A 19689-nucleotide genomic window follows, 5' to 3' on the forward strand; every position below is an offset into this window, starting at 1 on the left:
CCCATCTACACTGAGTGGACTGTCATGTAAACATGCTGTCTGGAGTATAGGTAATTGCTTCCTGCAATGACCAGGCAAAATGCATGGACATGTGACTTGCCCATGTGACTCCAAACTCCATCTTGTTGCTGTAATTTTCCACAATAAGAACAATGGGTTTCCCTGACAGAGGATATAAAAGCAGCTGGGAACTCCTCCATTTTGCCTCTATCCTGCTCCAGCCTTTGGGATATGGCCTTAGTCCATTGGTTAAAATGCTCCCATTAGTGTGAGGGCCTTCCAATGATTTGGAAGCAGTCAGAGACTTGACTTAAGCCACTGCTACAAGCCTGAACCAAGAACTTTGCAATTACTGTATGTATTTTATTCCTTTAAGCAATGTAATTCACCTTTCTTTCTCTCTTTTTATGAATAAACCTTTAGATACTAAAGGATTGGCAGCACTGTGATTTTTGGATAAGATCTAAGTTATATATTGACCTGGGTGTGTGGCTAGTCCTTTGGGCTCAGAAGAACCTTTAATTTGATGAGACTGGTTGTAAAGAAGATAGAGCTGATTCTACCCCTGGGAAAATGACTGGACTTTATTCATGGATTTTATAACTGACACTAGCTTCTCCCTCTTGCTCTGCAACATGGGCATGCAGGGTAATCCCTCCCTGTTTGCACTGCAAAGGCATCTTTTTTTTCCTTCTTGCTCTATTTTTCTCTGTCTCTCTCCACCCCCTCATCATGGCATTGCTTTCTTCACCTTTCTGCTATTCTCCAACCTCCCCTTCACCCGGTTCTGCTCTATTGTTGTATTGGTGAGATCGGCCCCAGTTAATCCTTGCACAGTTAAAGCGACAGTACTAAACTCTCACCAGGTTCATCTAGACCAGCTGGCTACTTTGCAGCATGCCAGGAAGGAGAAGAGGAGCCTTTTGCTAGTGATGTTCATTGCAACAACCGAGCAGAGCTGTCTGTTTAAGAGGCAATTTCTCAGTGTTCTAGAATGCACATGCTTAGATTGATGTGGCACGGCAATCTGGGCAAGCATAAAGTTAGTGATGCAAAGTTGGAATCATCTGGTCACGGGGGTCCTGAGATTCAGCCCCCCTCATTCTAAAATTTGCTAGCTTGTGTAATGGTTTATTACCTTCTGCTATATAGGCAGGGCCTACCTGAAATGGACATCACACTGGGCTTCCTCCCAGCTCCTGAACGCCAACAAGAGCCAGCTGCACAATGCAAGATTTTACAAGTTGTTACAAAGTGCTCTTAACTTCACAGGCACATTCAGATGGGCTTGAAAGTTGGCATGCCTGTTGCAGACCTGGCGTACAGTTTGGGGAGCACATTTGGGCACATTTAGTCAGGGGCTTCTCAAGAGACAGCCACCCCTTCCCCCCAAATGGCCTATTTTACTTTTCAAAGTGTTCCAAAATGCATGCATGTAAGCTGGTTGCCCTGAAATTGCTGTGTCAGTTCAGGGTTTGAGGTAGACAATACAAAAATCTGAGATACCCGCTCCCTCCAAATGACCTGCTTTGCATTTTCTAATGGCTTGTCTACATGGTAGCTTAGCACAGGGCAAGGCAGAGTGCGAATCTACAGTGCACTAACCTGCCAAGCACTGTCCGGCCGTGTGGACCCTGCCACTGCACACTAAAAGTTTCAGTGTGCTTTGATATAGTCCTGTCAATTTTAGTGCATGGTAGCAGGGTCCACACAGCCAGTTAGTTCGGGGCAGGCTAGTGCACAGTTGTGAAATGCAGACGAGAAGAGGGAAGCCCAATACAGGGAGGGAGGCAGGATCTGGCAGGTGAAGGAAAGAGAGTGTGAACATTATTACATTGTGTAGAGGGGAAAGCAGAAAGATGGAGGAGTGAAAAAGGAAGATGAAAAGAATGGACAATGGGGAGCAGAGTCGGTGGAAATAAGTGAACAGAACATACAATGAAGGTGGCAATTAATAATCACTACAACTGGGCAATTAATAACTAAGCAGCATGATCAAAGATTAATTCCTATCACAGTAACCCATCAGTATCAGTCAGCCTGACATATTGCAGTCACTAGCTAGTACAGTTATTGAGCAGTGTTGCTGCTGGATAAACAGGATTAAAGTGTAGATGCCCTCTGGGGCAGACACAGTCAGCATATTTGGGGCTGGCTAGGGCTCTGTAGAGGAGCAGACTCACCCCTGCAGCGCCTCCTGCTGGTCATCCTCAGAATTAGCTCTTTTCAGCATTGGAGTGCCCCCTGCAGGCCAGTGGTCCACCTGTATCCCTCCTGGACCCCAGTGCCCTTTTATCTGGGGTGCTGCCCCCAGTAGTACACCCCTCAGTACTAAGGTCTCCCCTCCCCAGGGACCCCCCCACCCACTATCCCTACCTCACCTCAGAATAAGGCCACTGCCAGTCACCAACTAGCCCCCACTCCTTGGGGCAGACTGCAGTATAGGCCACTCATCACAGGCACGGTTGGGTTTGGACCTGCTACCTTGGCCTACCCCTGGGCTGCCCTCTGCAACCCCCAGTACCCGTTGGCCTCCTACTAGGCCACAGCCTGGGGCTTTCCAGGCTAGAGCAGAGCAGCCCAGCCCAGTTACTCTGTTGCTACTCCCTGCAGCCAGGCCCTTCTCTCTCTGAGTGCAGAGAGAGACTATTGAGTGCTTGGCTCCCAGCCTTTTTATACAGGCCAGCTGTGGCCTGATTGGGGCATGGCCCAGCTGTGGCTGCTTCCCCCAATCAGCCCAGCTTTTAGATCTGCAGCCCTCTGCCAGGGCTGTTTTAAGCACTTCCAGGCAGGAGCAGGGAACCACCCTGCTACAGGCTCCCTGTGCCAGGTATGGCCTTGTGGTATCCAGAGGTGCTATGGAGCTGAGATCGGGTCCAGCTGTCATGCTGGGGGCAGGAGAGCAAACAGGGAAGTAGCCACATTGTTGATCAGTGGTGGGATTGGTGCCCAACGCTGGTGTGTCCATGGGGATGGGATCCTTGGTCCCCATCTGGAGGTATGGCCAGGAATGACTCGGGATCCCTGGAGCAGAGGGGGATCTCAGGAGGGTTGTAGAAGGGGGGTGCCACAGGAAGGGCTGGAAAGGAGAGTGGAGCAGGGATTAGGGCTGTCAAGGGGTTGTTTGTGGGGCAGGGGGGGACCAGTGGATGGGATGGGCCTTGATTGGGATGCTGCTGGGATTGGGGGTAGGTGGATGGGCAGGATGGTGGCCAGATCCTTACCCCTCTCTACGCAGCTGGGCCTTCTGGTCTCTGTGCCCCATCAGCAGCCCTATGGCCCCACACTGGGCCAGAATCTGGGCAGCTCCACTGAGCGGAGATTCCTTGCTGCTGGCTGGGGGACTGTCACGGGGTTCTCCTCACCATTGGGGCACTTCCTTGTGGCTGCATCTGGGGGAACAGCTCCACCCAGTCTGATGCCCCCATCCATCTCCTGTTCACTCTGCTGTCCCTCTCATGCCCTGGAATTACAATGCTCCCTCTTCGTGGCTTGGCCCTCCAGCCAGGTCACTATGTGGTTTCCCCCTTAAAGGGTTTCAATGTCACTCCACAAGAACTGGCTCGGGTACTCTTCCAATTCACTGCCCAGACTGTGCCACTTCTCCAGCAGCTGATAGGGGAACCCAAGCCTGCCCACTACTCCGGGTTCCCCCTCAGGGGCTCTCAAATCAGCGGCCAAGGTCTGCACTGTCCCACACCTTACTGGCATTTCCCTGAGTCTTTTCCTACTCCACCCTATCAGGCTTCTGCTCCACCAGCCTTCTGAGTAAAGCCTTCCTGCAGGGCCTGGATCCCAGGGTTTCTACTCTCCCTCTGGATCACCTCCTTTCTTTCCCTCTATAAGCCCACAGAGTGACTGCAGCCCCCTGTCTCCCTCTCTTCTCTCCCCCCCCCCCCGCTGGGCCCCATCTGCAGTCAAAGATTGTCCATCAATCTCTCCCTCAGGTGTGGCCTATCACATTAACCCTTTCTGGGCTAGTCTGGGGTGAACACACCCTCACAGGGAGGAACAATGTGCTGGGATGTCCCTGCGGGTTCAGGTGGCCAAGGTTAGGTTGTGGCACCGTGAGGAAAAGTGTCGCCTCCACTCTGCATTTCCTGCTTTGTCCGTGGTGGGGTTTCGGACTGAAGCTCTCCTGTGCCCACCAGGAAACCACATTTTCTGTGTGTAAATCAAAACCAGTGGCCAGCTACTGGGGAGGAAGTTGCGGAGGGTATATAAAGGATTAGGGGACAGATGCGCAAACTCTGGCTTCAGCCCGGGATTAAGTAATACCAATTACAGGCAGGGCAAAGAAAGCCAGAGTCCGTCATTCACAGGGCCAATTACTGTAGGCACCAAAGTGTGACAAGATTTAAGTGCTGCTCTCAGAGAAGCAGAATGCCTGAGAGAGATTACCTGGGCTGGAAAACAAGCACCCCCCGGGAAGATGCTGTTACATTGACAGCAGCAGGGAGCTGCCAGACCACCTGCTGGAATTTTAAACAGGGGGAATGGGTTTATCCTCGCTCCAATTTAACTGCACACAAGGCATGAAAAACACAGCAGGCTCTGACAGGGATGGAAAAGGTGGTCTCCTCCCTCCGACCTAGGAGGTTTCTAGTCAAGAAGGCGCTTTTCTATTTTCACACAGTGGCAGTGGGCACAGCCCAGCTGTACATGCTGCCCACCTAGGGTGACCATATGTTCCGTTTTGGCCAGGACAGTCCCCTTTTTAAGCCCTGTCCTGGTTGTCCCAATTTTGTTGGCAAAAATGGGCATTTGTCTCATTTGCTCTTGCCAACTGATCATCATGAAGGAACATTTGGGGAGGGGGGAGCCAAGTGACTATGCGAGGCACCGGGTGGCGGGGCTCAGGCTGTCTGCCCCAGGTGGCATGGGACTTGGGCAGTCAGCCCCAGCCCCAGGCAGTGCAGGGCTCGGACGGTCAGTCCCACATGGTGTCCCATTTTTACTTTGGGAAATATGGTCACCCTACACCCATCCCAGTCTGAGCAAGGGGAAAGGGAATGTGCATTGCTGCAGTCAATCACTGCTATAGAGTCCTGCAGGCGGGTGGGGGACACTTAGAGCAAAGCTTGGAAAGGGCTGGCCCTGATGTGGAGCCATTGGAGAAGGGCAGGACTTCTGCCATGGGCCAATTCCTCATTGGGCGAGAAGTGAGCCGATACGGACCCTCGATTGTTTCCATAATAAATCTTGGAATTCAGGGAGATTCTCGAAGACTGCTAAGGTGGTGCCAATATTCAAACGGAGCAAGCAGGATAACCTGGGTAACTATAGGCTGGAAGCCTGACATCAGTCCTGGGCTAAATCATGGAAAGGCAAGATTCAGTTAATACAGAATCAAAGGACAGAAATATAATTCATCCCAGTCAACCTGATTTCACAACCCCCCCCAATCCACCCAGCTGAGGGGAGCAGAGGTGAAGTCACTGCACTGTCCCGGATGCCCTCGACTACCTCTGAGATTAATCTGACTGGAGAGTGGGGTGATGGTGGGTGGGCTTCCTGGGGAGCCACTGTTCTGGATCCCCTCTGTGACCAGATTGGGACGGTCCCAGAGCCCCCAGATGTGCTCAGCATTAGATCCTTTAATGCTCTGTTAGGCCTGGCTGAGCAGTTTCAGTAAGGCAGGGGTGGCCAACCTATGGCTCCGGAGCCACATGCGGCTCTTCAGAAGTTATGTGGCTCCTTGTATAGGCACCGACTCTGGGGCTGGAGCTACAGGTGCCAACTTTCCAATGTGCTGGGGTGAGGCTCACTGCTCAACCTCTGGCTCTGCCACAGGCCCTGCCCCCACTCCACCCCTTCCCGCCCCCTTCCCTGAGCCTGCCATACCCTCGCTCCTCCCCAGAGCCTCCTGTATGCCACGAAACAGGTGATTGGGAGGTGCTGGGAAGGAGGGGGAGATGGTGGGTGGGAGGCACTAGGGGGGAGGCAGAGCTGATGGGGAGCTGCTGACATATTACTGTGGCTCTTTGGCAATGTACATTGGTAAATTCTGGCTCCTTCTCAAGCTCAGGTTGGACACCCCTGCAATAAGGTCTGTTACACAGAGTGCCACCTAGTGGCTGAACAGTATAATACAGTTTAGCATTGGGTTACTTCATGGGCTGGAGACACATTGTTGGGACTGGGGGCCTTGACCAAGCTCCTGCTGGTTTGTTTTGAGGTTGCTCAGTTCCCTGTACACAAATAGATACACTGTGAATTTGTGTTTCTTTTCATTGGTTTCCTTTTCCCCAGATAAAAGCTGTCTGTGGTGCCATGTTCCCAAGAACTTGGAGGGCAGGTGAGTGGGGAAAACTACCTGCAAGGGAGAGTTGGAATGTTTTATTTTAATTTACCGGAGCCAGAGCTAGGAGTCTGGCTCTGGGTGTGAGCTGATTTATTTCAGTAAGGACCCCTCCACACATTAAATCTGGCCTTTGTTGCTGCTTGTGGCACCTCGCAGAAGGATTACAGTGATAACGGCTTAGATCTCTCCAAGCCAGTCAGTTCTGTGCAATGTGTGTTCAGGGAAAGGTGTCTGTGTGATGCCCCAGCAGACATCAAAGGACCTAGAGAAATAACACATCGATTTTTCTAGGACGTTGCAAACAGTTTGGCTATTGGGACAAGCCCATCGCTGCTGCTCCCTGGCTCCTGGATTTCTGCCAGCAGTGTGGGTGTACCCGAGAACCCACGGGCATGTGACTGTGAAGGGCTTAGGGATCCTCTCCATGCAGCTCCCAGAACAAGACCAGGCTTTGTTTCTCAAACTCAGCCAGCTTTTCCCCATGTAACCAGCCCATTTGCACTACAGCAAAGGGAGCTCAGGGCTTCGTTCTCAGGAGACCGCGTCTCCCATCCGAGTTTCAAGACAGAGTTTTTAGAATCATCTTCCTAAGAGTGTCTCCTGTCCACAGGAGAAAGTCGCACAAGGCCCCAGTTAGAAACACGATGATGGTGGGTGGGTTGGAGAACAGATTGCCATCAGTTACCTCACATTTTGAGTTTATTGCCCTGGAAACGTCAGCGGTTTGGGAGATAAAAATACTCCCTTGTTTATGGCACTGAAGGTCTGAGCCATTTCACTTTCTCTGAGCTCAGCATTATCGATGTGCATGAAAGGAGAAAGGCCTTTTACCAGGCAGCTTGCTAGGTCCTCTCCAAGTCTGCATTGCTCTGCACAGGAAATGCAAAAGCCTTAACCACAGCCATCTACAGCCACCTTCCAGAGAAAGACACAATGACGGTTGACAATCTCCCTGAAGAAGTCTGTGGGTACTGGCCCTTCTCTTTCCCACTGCAGTCACATCCATCTGGGGTGGGTTAAAATCCCCAGCCAGGACCCTGCACTCCCGAGAATCAGAGGTGCTCAGAAAGATGGATACCTGTTGATAGAACTGCACCCGCTCTGGGACCACTCTCAAGGTACAGATGTTGACAACATTGAGGATCACTCCCTTCACACAAACCCAGAGTTGCAGCAGATGGCTGGACATGTCTGGAGAGAACAGAGTCACCACCCCACTCAAAAACTGCACTGTGGCTGAAATGCACCTGTCCCCCCGCTCCAGCTGCCATCTGACTTTCTTGGCCACATTGGTGTGCGTCTCCTGCAGGAAGATAACAGCATACGCCCTCGCCCAAGGGTAGAATACTGGGCACCTGCAGAGACTCACCCTACAGCCCCCCATGTTCAGCGAGGCAATGGAAGTTGGCTTCATTGGGGGGACGGAGGATCCTTGTGGCCAGAGCAGCACCGCCTGCACACGTGGCACCACGCAGCAACCCATGCTCGATCCCAACAGCGCTAAGGGAATTGTGGAAGCTTCAGGCCTGCTGGTAGGCTGGAGCCCTGGGCATAACTAACAGTGTGAACCAAAGGCTGTGAACCCAAGTAGACCTGGCCTTGACAGAACAGCAATGCACTAGGTATTAGCTAGCACCAAGTAAGCACAGTCCTGACCAGAGAGGACGGTACAGAAACACCCAGAATTCTCAAGTAACAGCGTGAACACATTCGTAGGAGATTGTACAGGGACACACCAAGGCCCTCAAAAGGTAAGGAGGGAAGGATAGGATAAAGGATGAGGATGTTTTGTTCAAACTAGCAGGTACAAGGTTCAGGGTAATAAGGAAAAGCATATGGAGTGTAATACAAAGCATTTGTATCAGTGTGTAAAAGGAGAAGTTATAGGAGGGGCACCTTTGTGTCAGCCAAGGGGACAGGACCATGGTGTCCTGAACCTTCACCTAGTCACGGGCATACATGTGTTCATGTCCCTGTGTCCTGTTGGACAGGATGCGTGCTTTGCTGACTTCGCCACCGAACTGAGCCTGTGGTCTCTCGTTAGGAACAACCTTGAATCAGTAAGCTGTGCTCTCTGCTAGTGCAGCAAACACTATAGCTCCAAAACCAGCAGCACTTAGCAGCCTTAAGAATGCTCTGCAGCACTCACAACACTGGTGACCCCCACTGTGATGAGCTGCCCGACGTTAGGATCACAGCCTTAGATGGCAGAAAGCTCCAAGCTAGGTGTGAGACATGGCCAGAAAGGGTTAAGCATCCTGCAGGATAAATGACCCAAATTCAACCTCTAGGGACATATTGGTAGATGATGTTTGTGTGTGTTTACATATTTACTGTTAGAGGTTGACAATGTAATCAAACAGTTCCTGTCTATGCTGCAGTCTCTTAATTCAGAGATCAAAAGGAGAACTTAACATTTAAATGAACTGTAAATATGATATCCCTGTATTGATTTCTTTGAAGTATATACCAGATCAACTGCAATTGCCTTATGTTAATCCATGTAGCTAATTATCGGTGATGCTTAGGAAATAGGTCTACTTCAAAGTCTTGATGATGGCCTATTGTTCGCCTAAGGACTCCGTGCTGTCAAGAGAAGGCCTGGAACTGTATAAATGTCTCTTGGGTCCTAATCCTTTTTATCTCAAATCTGCTTAAGCTTTATCAGGGAATGCATTAAGTTGCAAGATGGAGATCTCCAGTCCCATCTGGCTCACCCTGTGTATGAAACATTGGACTGAAAATATGGCCTAATTCTGAGAACTGCTTGCAACTCGAAAGCTCACCATCTCTACTATGAAACCAATCTCAGAACTGTCTGTCTGTATAATGATCTTTTAACCAATACTCTCTCCCTTTTCTTTTTTTAATAAATTTTAGTTTAGTTAATAAGAATTAGCTGTGAGCGTGTATTTGGGTAAGATCTGGAATATTCATTAACTGGTGAGTGAATGTATCCAATCCTTTGGGATTGATAGAACTTTCATATTTGACTTGGCTGTCTGGGAGGGAGCCCAAAGGCTGCGTTACTTTTAAAGGAACTGTGTTTTGGCTTCTGTGTCACCAGTAAGGTATTGTAGAAGCTGTTTTGTGGCTAGCTAGGTGGATCTGAGTATTGGAATAACCACCAGCTTTGGGGATTGTCTGCCCATTCTTTGCATTTTGCCCTAATTGAGTAACCTCAGTATGCCTCCCGCCCCGGAATCCCAGTCACACTAGGGAATCCCTTTTCCCCTCCTATCAGATCCCCAGTTTTCTGAGGAATGGATATGCTGGGTAATGCGTAAAGGCAGCCTATATATGTTCAAAATAGAAAGTGGAGAGACAGACTGGAATCGGTAAGGCAGTGGCAGAGACTGTAGCCTTGAAGGAGAAGAATAGAAGTAAGAAATGTAGAATATTGCAAACTATGGTCACGGCTGTTGGATAGCTAAGACACCATGCCACAAAATTGGCAAGGCAAGTAACAGAAACAAAAACAGAGTTAGAAGAAGCAATAGAGCACTGGAAAATGCATGCTCTGCTGGCAGGGCAGCAAGCAATTCAGACACATATGTTACGTTACACAAAGGCCTACAGTAGGCTGCGGAGCACTGCCCTTTGGTCCTTTTCCCCGCCTCCAACAAGGCCCTGCAGGACCAGACTGAAATCCCCTCCACCACTAGAGAGCGAGTTGCATCTTCCTCTGCTCAAGCTAGTAAATGTTTAAGCATGCAACTTTTCTCAAAGGGGCATGCTACATGTAATCTGCTTTTACAAACATCTCTGCTCAATAAAAGCAAACATTTATTCACAGACTTACTTCTGGAATTCAGCTGATGAACGTACTCAGGAAAAGGGTACCCTGAACAGCTTATACATTTCAAAGCCTCAGAAGTCAGCTGCAGGGCTGGAGGGGAGTTTAATGATTATTATTTTAAGTGCTGATCATGTATCTGGCACTAGAGACACAAAGTGAAGACAGTCCCTGCCTTGAAGACTTTACAATCTATAGGCCAGATTGCATTCCTTGCGTTGGCTTGTTCGCTAATTTGCTCCTTGCAAGCCCCTCTCTGCTAGAGAAAGACCTTTCACTTCTACAGATTTATCTTTGGAGTCAGCACTGAGCATATGGAAATCAATGCAGTTCCATAAACAAAACATAACCTCCTAACATTACACCAGAGAGCTCTGGGCTTGTACCTTTCCATCCAGGCGTTGGTTAATTGTGCTGAATTGGGAAGTGTTTGTCTTGAACCGCTCATTCGATTTGTCTTGTAATCAGGCCACGAAACAGTCAAGAAGAAACTGCTCTCTGAATTCTGGCTGCCTGTAACTTGGCGTAGCCAGAAGCATTCAGAGGAACAAGAACTCTGTCCTCAGACTACACTTGGGAAACAGGCTTTCAGCACTAGTTTATAAACAAATCCCACTCCTCTTTCATTGACAGTCTTCATCTCTCCTAAGCTGCACTGAGCCCCTGGATCTCTCAGGTCCCCTGAAGCGAGCGCTGACATTGCATGGAAAGGAGAATTAAGCCACTATTTCATCATCTGCAGATTTTATTTCAATAAAAAAGCATGGACCCAGTAAGCGCAGCAGCACAAACACCCTATGGAACACAGGAGCATTAGTACTCTAGCCAGGCTCAAGGCCCTGCCACACAGGTCAGCACGCAGGTCACCGGATGCTGTGGCACTTATTCCAGTAGACTGGAAATTCTGTGGCAGCTTAACTATATTTTAAAAATTGAAATGTTTAGCAAAACTATTAAAATCAATAATGCATTCAGTACAGTCACTCTTGTTTTGGTATTAAATTTCATTTATGTTCCCCCCACATTTTCAATCTACACAGATCCTTGTCCTGAGCCCCCATAACTGTACTGCAAGAGTTCTCAGGGAAACGCTGGAGGTTTTGGTAACTGGATGGGGGCAGTTGGTGTTTTTTGGTACTTTGGAGATGTGGGATAAGTATATTTGCTGCATGTTTCTGCTGCAATCAGCAGCAGTGAAATAACTAACCATTTATCTATCTTCATGTTTCACAAATGACCTCCGCTCCTATGAATGGAGCAGGCCACACCTCCGGGGTACTGTTTCCTGAGGCTGCAGACAGCCTGAAGCCAACACCGCATCTTTTCCACTCAGTTCATGTTTTCCAGGTTTTCTTTGCAGTCATATGACTAGGAACGCAGGGACAGATCCTCAGCACAGGACAGGGGGGCCATCAGGGTCCTGGATACGCCTCTCTCCTTCTCACACTGGTGCTGCTTCAGCCCTGGAGTAACTTACAGCAGCCTAGACGAGTTTCTCATTTATGGTTCCTGGCTATATTATTTTAGTGACCCTAAACCAGTGGAGCAAAACTGTGTTTCACTTCACCCCACTTCTCCTTAGTTCCAACACACCGCCTTCTAATCAATTACACGCCTCCTCAGTTCAGGTTTCTCTCTCTCTCTCTTCCCGCTGGGTGTGATGCCCAGTATTCCATGTGGCCACACTACAGCAAGACAGAGGGTGCCAATTACTTCCCTGCTGTGCCATGTGCTGCCTCTGTGTAAGCAGCTCGTAACAGCATAACCCTCATCTCCCTCATGCAATTGTGTCCCACTCTCTCCTTTCCAGTGAGGGTCTATGGTTGGGATTATTTTCCCACAGATGCATTTGTTGAAATCTACCATTTAATCTTATTTTGTTATTCTCCTCTAGTGGGGCCCTATTGGTTCATTGCACCATTCGCGCTGGGGCTCACTCTGAGGCCTCCCCTGCCTTCACTTGTGCAACAACTGCAGCTGAACCAGTGCGAGTTTGTACTTGGCTACGCTTGGAATGCAGCCGTGTTCAGCTGTCCCTGTTGCTGACACCTGCTGGCAGTAATCAGTAATGGTTGCCATGTAGGCAAGCCAATAGCTGGCACGTACCCTGTTTCTCCGAAAGTAAGACATCCCCCGAAAATAAGACCTACTTCCAGTTTTGCCTCTCGCTGTAATATAAGGCATCCCCCCAAAAATAAGACCTCCCCGATAATAAGGCCACCCTGGAATATAAGGCCCCGAAGCTCCAGGAAAAATAAGACCTCCCCTGAAAATAAGACCTAGCGCATCTTTGGGAGCAAAAATTAATATAAGACACTGTCTTATTTTCGGGGAAACAGGGTAGGCCACCCTCTAAGTAACAAAGAGGCAATTGCTCTTCTCTGCCAAACAGCTTCCTCAAAACTCTCCTTGACGTCCCAGTATTACAGCCCACTGCTACTGCAGGAGCCCTTGCCACAACCTTCACTTGAGTCTTGTCACTGAGCTAATGCTTGTCACAAATACCGCTGCATGCAGAGTTCTGATGCTGGTGCGAAGGTGCGAGGACTCAATAGAGCACCACGTCATCAGCACATTCACAACCTTTTAATGAAGGCACGAGGTGTTGATGAACAGAATTTAAAAGAACTCTCCTTAACCCGGGACCAGCTGAAGGATTAAGAGTTCATGCATAAGAACAGCTCAGGCTGCTGGCAGTCCAGGGTTAATACAAACCCAAGGAGCAAAAGAGCTTGGCCTGCAGGCAGCCTGGTGCAAACTTCAAACCCATGGGGGAGGAGACTCACTGGATAGGCCAAGGGAGAAGCATTCAGCCCTCAGGGGTCCCCAGGCTTGGCTCCAGGGTCTTTGGCCTGTATTCTTTCTATAGCAGTGTTGATGATATATCAGAAGTTTGCTTTCTGTTGCCAGCATTCTTTCTGCTCATGCTGCATCCTGCTTTCCTATCTCTGTCTCTCACACTTGGAAGAAGCCACTTGTCAGGACTCCATTCCTATGAGCTCCAACAGCTGGAGTTGAGGGCAAGTAGTTTTGTACAAAGGGATCTGGGCTACAAAGTTCCACTATGGAACCATAGATCACATAAAAAGGCATCTCTCCCAGTTTGGAGCGCGCCAGGGCTCTGGTATCTGCCCTGTTCTCCCCGGTGTCTTAAAGTTACTGTGCTTCATCCTACCCTGAGAACAGAACCTGCAAGATATCAAATGGGTCACTGGCCCCCTTTTGCTCGAGGTGTGGTGTCCAGGACCAGTGGTTGAACTCTGAGGTACAAACATCAGGAAGGTACAGTGAATTCTGGGGGACCAAACTGCTCCTTAGGGAGCTCACCAGAGAGCTGATGAGCTCTGTAAAGTTTAACACAGTGCTGGCCTCGCCCACATCCTCCAACTCACCCACTGGAGGGTTTGGTCCCGTACAGCTCCAGGTAATGGCTGCACATATCTTGCACCTGGAGGAGAGCCTGTACTGGTAGAGCACCCAAAGGGTTCGGTTTTAGTATCCAAGTCATATTCAGGAAGCCAGTTAAGTCTAAAGTTCATCACTTTTGCTCTTTTCATGTCTAGAGTTGTGATTTTACTTGATGGGGTTTGTACTCATGACACCATAGCGCCGAGCTTAATGATACTTGTCTGTTGGTGCCAGCAACCTTCATGAAAGATGGGGAATGAGGGTCTTGGTTGATATGTCTAATCAGGAACTGGTGAAGTCAACTTTCTGTGGTCTCTCCCAGATGAAAGGGAGGGCTGCTAAGAAGATTTGAAAGGCATGGATTTTTACAGACACAGAGAAAACTGCAGAGAGATGTGGAAACTGTTTATAGCAGGAAGCTTGTGATGTGCGAGCAAGCTATGGGCAGACTTATTTGCAGCAGTATGAGGAACTCACACATCACAGCATGAGGGGGTGGTGCTGCTAAGCTCTCAGTAACTGCCTAGAGGCAGGTATGAGCCCTGTCTCACTAACAAGCAGAAACAGAATTCTCTCATGAGTTAGATCAGTGGTTCTCAAAGTGGGGCTGCCACTTGTGTAGGGAAAGCCCCTGGCGGGCCGGGCCGGTTTGTTTACCTGCCGGGTCCGCAGGTTCGGCCGATCGCGGCTCCCACTGGCCGAGGTTCGCTGCTCCAGGCTAATGGGGGCTGCGGGAAGCGGCGGCCAGCAAATCCCTTGTCCCGAGCAGCTTCCCGCAGCCCCCATTGGCTTGGAGCAGCCACTGAGTTAGATCAAACATCCTGGTAGGGGTGAACTGCAAACCTGACTCACCCAGTGCAGATAGCAGGACACAACAGGTAAATGCACAACCTACACCACGGTCTCAGGCAGCCCCCTAGGCTAAACCTGTGCAAGCAGAATCACTGCTCTGATGGGGAACAGCACAGAAAAAACAACAGTTATTTCAGGAAGTGATAGGTGGTGTCCCTTCCCCCCTGTCCCTACGGCCTTGGCTACACTTGCGAGGTACAGCGCTGTAAAGCCGCCCCCAGCGCTGTAACTCACTCCCCATCCACACTGGCAAGGCATTTGCAGCGCTGTATCTCCGTGGCTGCACCGCTGCATGTACTCCACCTCCCCGAGAGGAATAGTGTGTATTGCGCCACCGCTGCAGCGCCAGTTTGGCCCCCCAATGCGCTGTGACTGGCCTTCAGAAGTATTCGGCAGTATCCCACAATGCCTGTTCTAGCCACTCTGGTCATCAGTTCAAACTCTACTGCCCTGGCCTCAGGTAACCAACCATGTGACCCTCCTTTAAAATTCCCCAGGAATTTAAAAAATCCCCTTCCTGTTTGCTCAGCCAGGTGTGGCATGGAGTCTTATCAGTGAATCTTTCCAGGTGACCATGCCTCCACGCGCCAAGCGAGCCCCAGCATGGAGCAATGGCGAGTTGCTGGACCTCATCAGTGTTTGGGGGGAGGAAGCTGTCCAGTCCCAGCTGCGCTCCAGCCATAGGAATTACGATACCTTCGGGAAGGTATCAAAGGACATGATGGAAAGGGGCCATGATTGGGACGCCCTGCAGTGCAGGATTAAAGTGAAGGAGCTGTGGAGTGCCTACCGCAAAGCCTGCGACGCAAACGGCCGCTCGGGTGCTCCCCCTTCGACCTGCCGATTCTACAAAGAGCTGGATGCGATAGTTGGGGTTAACCCCACCTCCACTCTGAGCACCACCATGGACTCTTCAGAGCTGGGATGGGAGGAGGAGGAGGAGGAGGAAAACGGGAGTGAGGGTGGTGGGGCGGATGGAGACACCCCAGAATCCCTGGAGGCATGCAGCCAGGAGCTCTTCTCAAGCCAGGAGGATGGTAGTCAGTTGCAGCGGTCGATACTTCGTGGAGGACAAACAGAAGAGCAGGTTCCCAATCTCACGGAGTGTGGGGGGACACAAGGCCCTGCACCCCCGGCTTCCCGAGATTTACCATGACTCTCAGCCAGCCCGTAAAGCAGAAGGTTTATTTAGACGACAGGAACACAGTCCAAGACAGGTCTTGCAGGCACAGACAACAGGATCCTCCCCCGTTAGGTCCATCTTGGGGTCCCAGGGCACCACAGCCCCCTTGGGAGGTCAGAGCCCTGTCTGCCTCCCAGCCATTCCACCAGCCAGCTCCTGAAACTCTCCCTTCAGCGACCCCTCCCACACCTTTGTTCAGTTTCCCGGGCAAAGGTGTCACCTGGCCTCTAACCCCTTCCTGGGTTCTCACGTTACATGCTCAGGTATTCTCCCTCGGCCAGTCTCCCATCCCCCAATGCAGACCATCCTAGCCACACTCCCCTGTCAGCATTCAAAGACCACAGTAAGAACAGTCCCAGTTCGTCACACCCAGTAAGCGGGTTTTTTTTCTGGAAGGAATTTTTTCAGTGCAGGCTCTTTGGGAGAGGAGGGTTAGGCATGCTTGCCTAGATGCAGAATAGTGCATTGATGTGGTTTATCACATTGCGGTAAATGGCCTCGGTAATCTCTTTGAATGTCTCATCCAGAACGTGTGCAATGCGCTTGTGCAGGTTTATCGGGAGAGCCACCGCGGTCCTTGTCCCAGCCAGGCTAACGTGTCCGCGCCACTGTGCCGTGAGGGGCGGGGAGACCATTGCTGCACACAGGCAAGCTGCATACGGGACAGCACGGAAGCCACATTGCAGTAGAAGACCCTCCCTTGCTTCCCAGGTCACCCTCAGCAGCAAGATATCGTCCAGGACGAACTCCTGTGGAAAATGTTGGGACAGTGTTCAGTGTAGGTGCCCCCTGCAGCTGTTGGCTCTCCCCAAGGCACAGAAACCCAGAAACAATCAGTCCCATTTGAGGCTCCCGTGGGTTGTGTGCGCTCTGTTTGGGACGGGAAAATTATGCTATTGTGTAGACCCTGTGTGTGCCCTCCTTAAGTGCGGGGGAAATCATTACTCTGTCTCTCTGTCTGCTATAAACAATGCTGCCTCTGTTAAATGTTGCATTTTGCCTATACAGCTGCAACAACCTTGAGACCTCAGCCGTCCCTCTTATCGCCTACTCAGAGACTGCAAAGACTCAGAAAGAGACTGCGAAAAACCAAAGAAGACATGCTGCAAGAAGTGATGCGGCAATCTATTAAAGAGAATGAAAAAGCACGGAACTGGAGGGAGAGAGAAAGCAGGATCCGCCAGGAAAACGCAGCACACAAACAAAGCACGGAGCACCGGCAGCAAAGCACGCATCGGCTCATAAGCATCCTGGAGCGCCAAGCAGACGCTATCCAGGAGCTCGTAGCCATGCAGAAGGAGCAGTACCGCAAACGCCCCCCCCACAGCCCTTGTCCCAAAACTCTTTCCCTTGTGCCCCACTGTTACCTCCAACCCACTTTCCCAACTTCTGGGTTCTTCACGCCACCAGCTGCCTCCAACACCAGTATATTCACCACCCAGCCCTGAAAATCACGACCCTTACCCTCTGCACTCAACCCCCATCACCATGCAGTATAGCTATCCTGAAGTGCAGCACTCACTGCACAGCACACCAGACAGGTCATACGCGAATCTGTGATTGTACCGTTCCCCACTCCACCCCCTTGCCCTTTCTGATTCCCAAGCAGTTGTGTTTCTTTTCAATAAATAAATTTTCTTTTCAATAAATGGATTTTTTGGCTTTGAAAACATTCTTTATTATTGCATAAAGTAAGAGATTCCTTAGCCCAGGAAATAAAGAGGCACTGCAAGTCTGCTTAGCAAACACTGATTCCTAAAGATTGGAACTACTGCACTTCACTCCCGTGCAGGGCACCAGATACCACTGCTGGTTTTCAGCCTCAAATTGTTCCCTCAAGGCATCCCTAATCCTGGCAGCCCCGCGCTGGGCCCCTGTAATAGCCCTGCTATGTGGCTGTGCAAATTCAGCCTCCAGGTGTTCAACCTTGGAGGTCCATGCCCGAGTGAAGCTTTCACCCTTCCCTTCACAAATATTATGGAGGGTACAGCATGCGGATAAAACCGCGGGGATGCTGTGTTCAGCCAAGTCCAGCTTCCCATACAGAGATCGCCAGCGGCCCTTTAAATGGCCAAAGGCACACTCCACAGTCATTCGGCATCGGCTCAGCCTGTAGTTGAACCGTTCCTTGCTGCTGTCCAGGCTCCCTGTGTAGGGTTTCATGAGCCACGGCATTAACGGGTAAGCGGGGTCTCCAAGGATCACAATGGGCATTTCAACTTCCCCTACCATGATCTTCCGCTCTGGGAAAAAAGTCCCGGCCTGCATCTTCCTGAACAGCCAAGTATTCTGAAAGATACGTGCGTCATGCACCTTTCCTGGCCAGCCTGTGTTAATGTCAATGAAATGCCCACGGTGATCCACAAGCGCCTGGAGAGCCATAGAGAAATACCCCTTCCGATTAACGTACTTGGATGCTAGGTAGGGTGGTGCCAGAATATGAATGTGTGTCCCATCTATTGCCCCTCCACAGTTAGGGAAACCCATTTGTGCAAAGCCATCCACTATGTCCTGCACGTTACCCAGAGTCATTCTGAGTAGGATGCGATTAATGGCCCTGCAAACTTGCATCAACACGATTCCAACGGTCGACTTTCCCACTCCAAACTGGTTTGCGACTGACCGGTAGCTGTCTGGAGTTGCCAGCTTCCAGATTGCAATAGCCACCCGCTTCTCCACTGGCAGGGCAGCTCTCAATCTCGTGTGCTTGCGCCGCAGGGTGGGGGCGAGCTCCTCACACAGTCCCATGAAAGTGGCTTTTCTCATCCGAAAGTTCTGCAGCCACTGCTCATCATCCCAGACTTCCATGACGATGTGATCCCACCACTCAGTGCTTGTTTCCCGAGCCCAAAAGTGGCATTCCACGGTGCTGAGCATGTCCGTGAATGCCACAAGCAATTTCGTGTCATATGCGTTACGCGGCTTGATAGCATCGTCCGACTCCTCACTCTCACTGTCACTTTGGATCTTAAGGAATAGTTCGAAAGCCAAACGTGACATGCTGGTGAGACTCGTCAGCATACGCCTCAGCAGTTCGGACTCCATTTCCCGCAGACAGATCGCGCTGCACAGAAAACCATTGAAAAATGGCGCCAAAGGTGGACGGAAACAAAGGGATTTCTGGGATGCGAAGCGATGCATCACGGGGCGTTGGGATAGGACCCAGAATCCCCCGCACCCACGCCCCCTTCCCACAACCCACGGCGCCAGAATGGGAAGAGATGCTCTGTGGGATAGCTGCCCATAATGCACCGCTCCCAATGGCACTGCAATTGCCGCAAATGTGGCCATGACAGTGCGCTGGCAGCTGTCAACGTGGACAGACTGCAGCGCTTTCCCTACTCAGCTGTACGAAGACAGGTTTAACTCACAGCACTGTACAGCTGCAAGTGTAGCCAAGGCCTACGTTAGCACTACTCCACCACAACCTAACACTCATAAAGGGGTACTGTGCTGCTACCACCATCTTTGGGAGGAGCTATAAAACATGGCTAGAGCAATTGTGATCACTGAAGATCCCACAGCACATTTCACAACTGTAGGGAAATTTACTTCTGTAGCCTGGACAAACCCCAGCCTGGGTAACTGCATCCTACCCACCCCTCAGCTACAACTGGGTATTTTCTATCTATTTATAATCTATAAAATGATGAGGTCTAAATTAGATGTTACCACACAAAAAAAGAAATCTTGAAGTCATTGTGGATAGTTCTCTGAAAACATCCACTCAATGTGCAGCGGCAGTCAAAAAAGTGAACAGAATGTTGAGAACCATTAGGAAAGGAATAGATAAGAAGACAGAAAACATATTGCCTCTATATAAATCCATGGTATGTCCACATATTGAATACTGCATGCAGATTTGGTCACCCCATCTCAAAAAAGATATATTGGAATTGGAAAAGGTTCAGAAAAGGGCATCAAAAATGATTACGGGTATGGAACAGCTGCCATATGAGGAGAGATGAATAAGACTGGGACTTTTTAGCTTGGAAAAGAGATGACTAAGGGGGAATATGATAGAGGTCTATAAAATCCTTATTTTCTTTCTCCACACCAGTCATGAAGTGTTATTTACTCCTCATAACACAAAAACTAGGGGGGGTCACCAAATGAAATTAATAGGCAACAGGTTTAAAAAAACCA

The sequence above is a fragment of the Terrapene carolina genome, unplaced genomic scaffold, assembly GCF_002925995.2.
Source record: "Terrapene carolina triunguis isolate 2854851 unplaced genomic scaffold, T_m_triunguis-2.0 Scaffold67, whole genome shotgun sequence".
NCBI lineage: Eukaryota > Metazoa > Chordata > Testudines > Emydidae > Terrapene > Terrapene triunguis.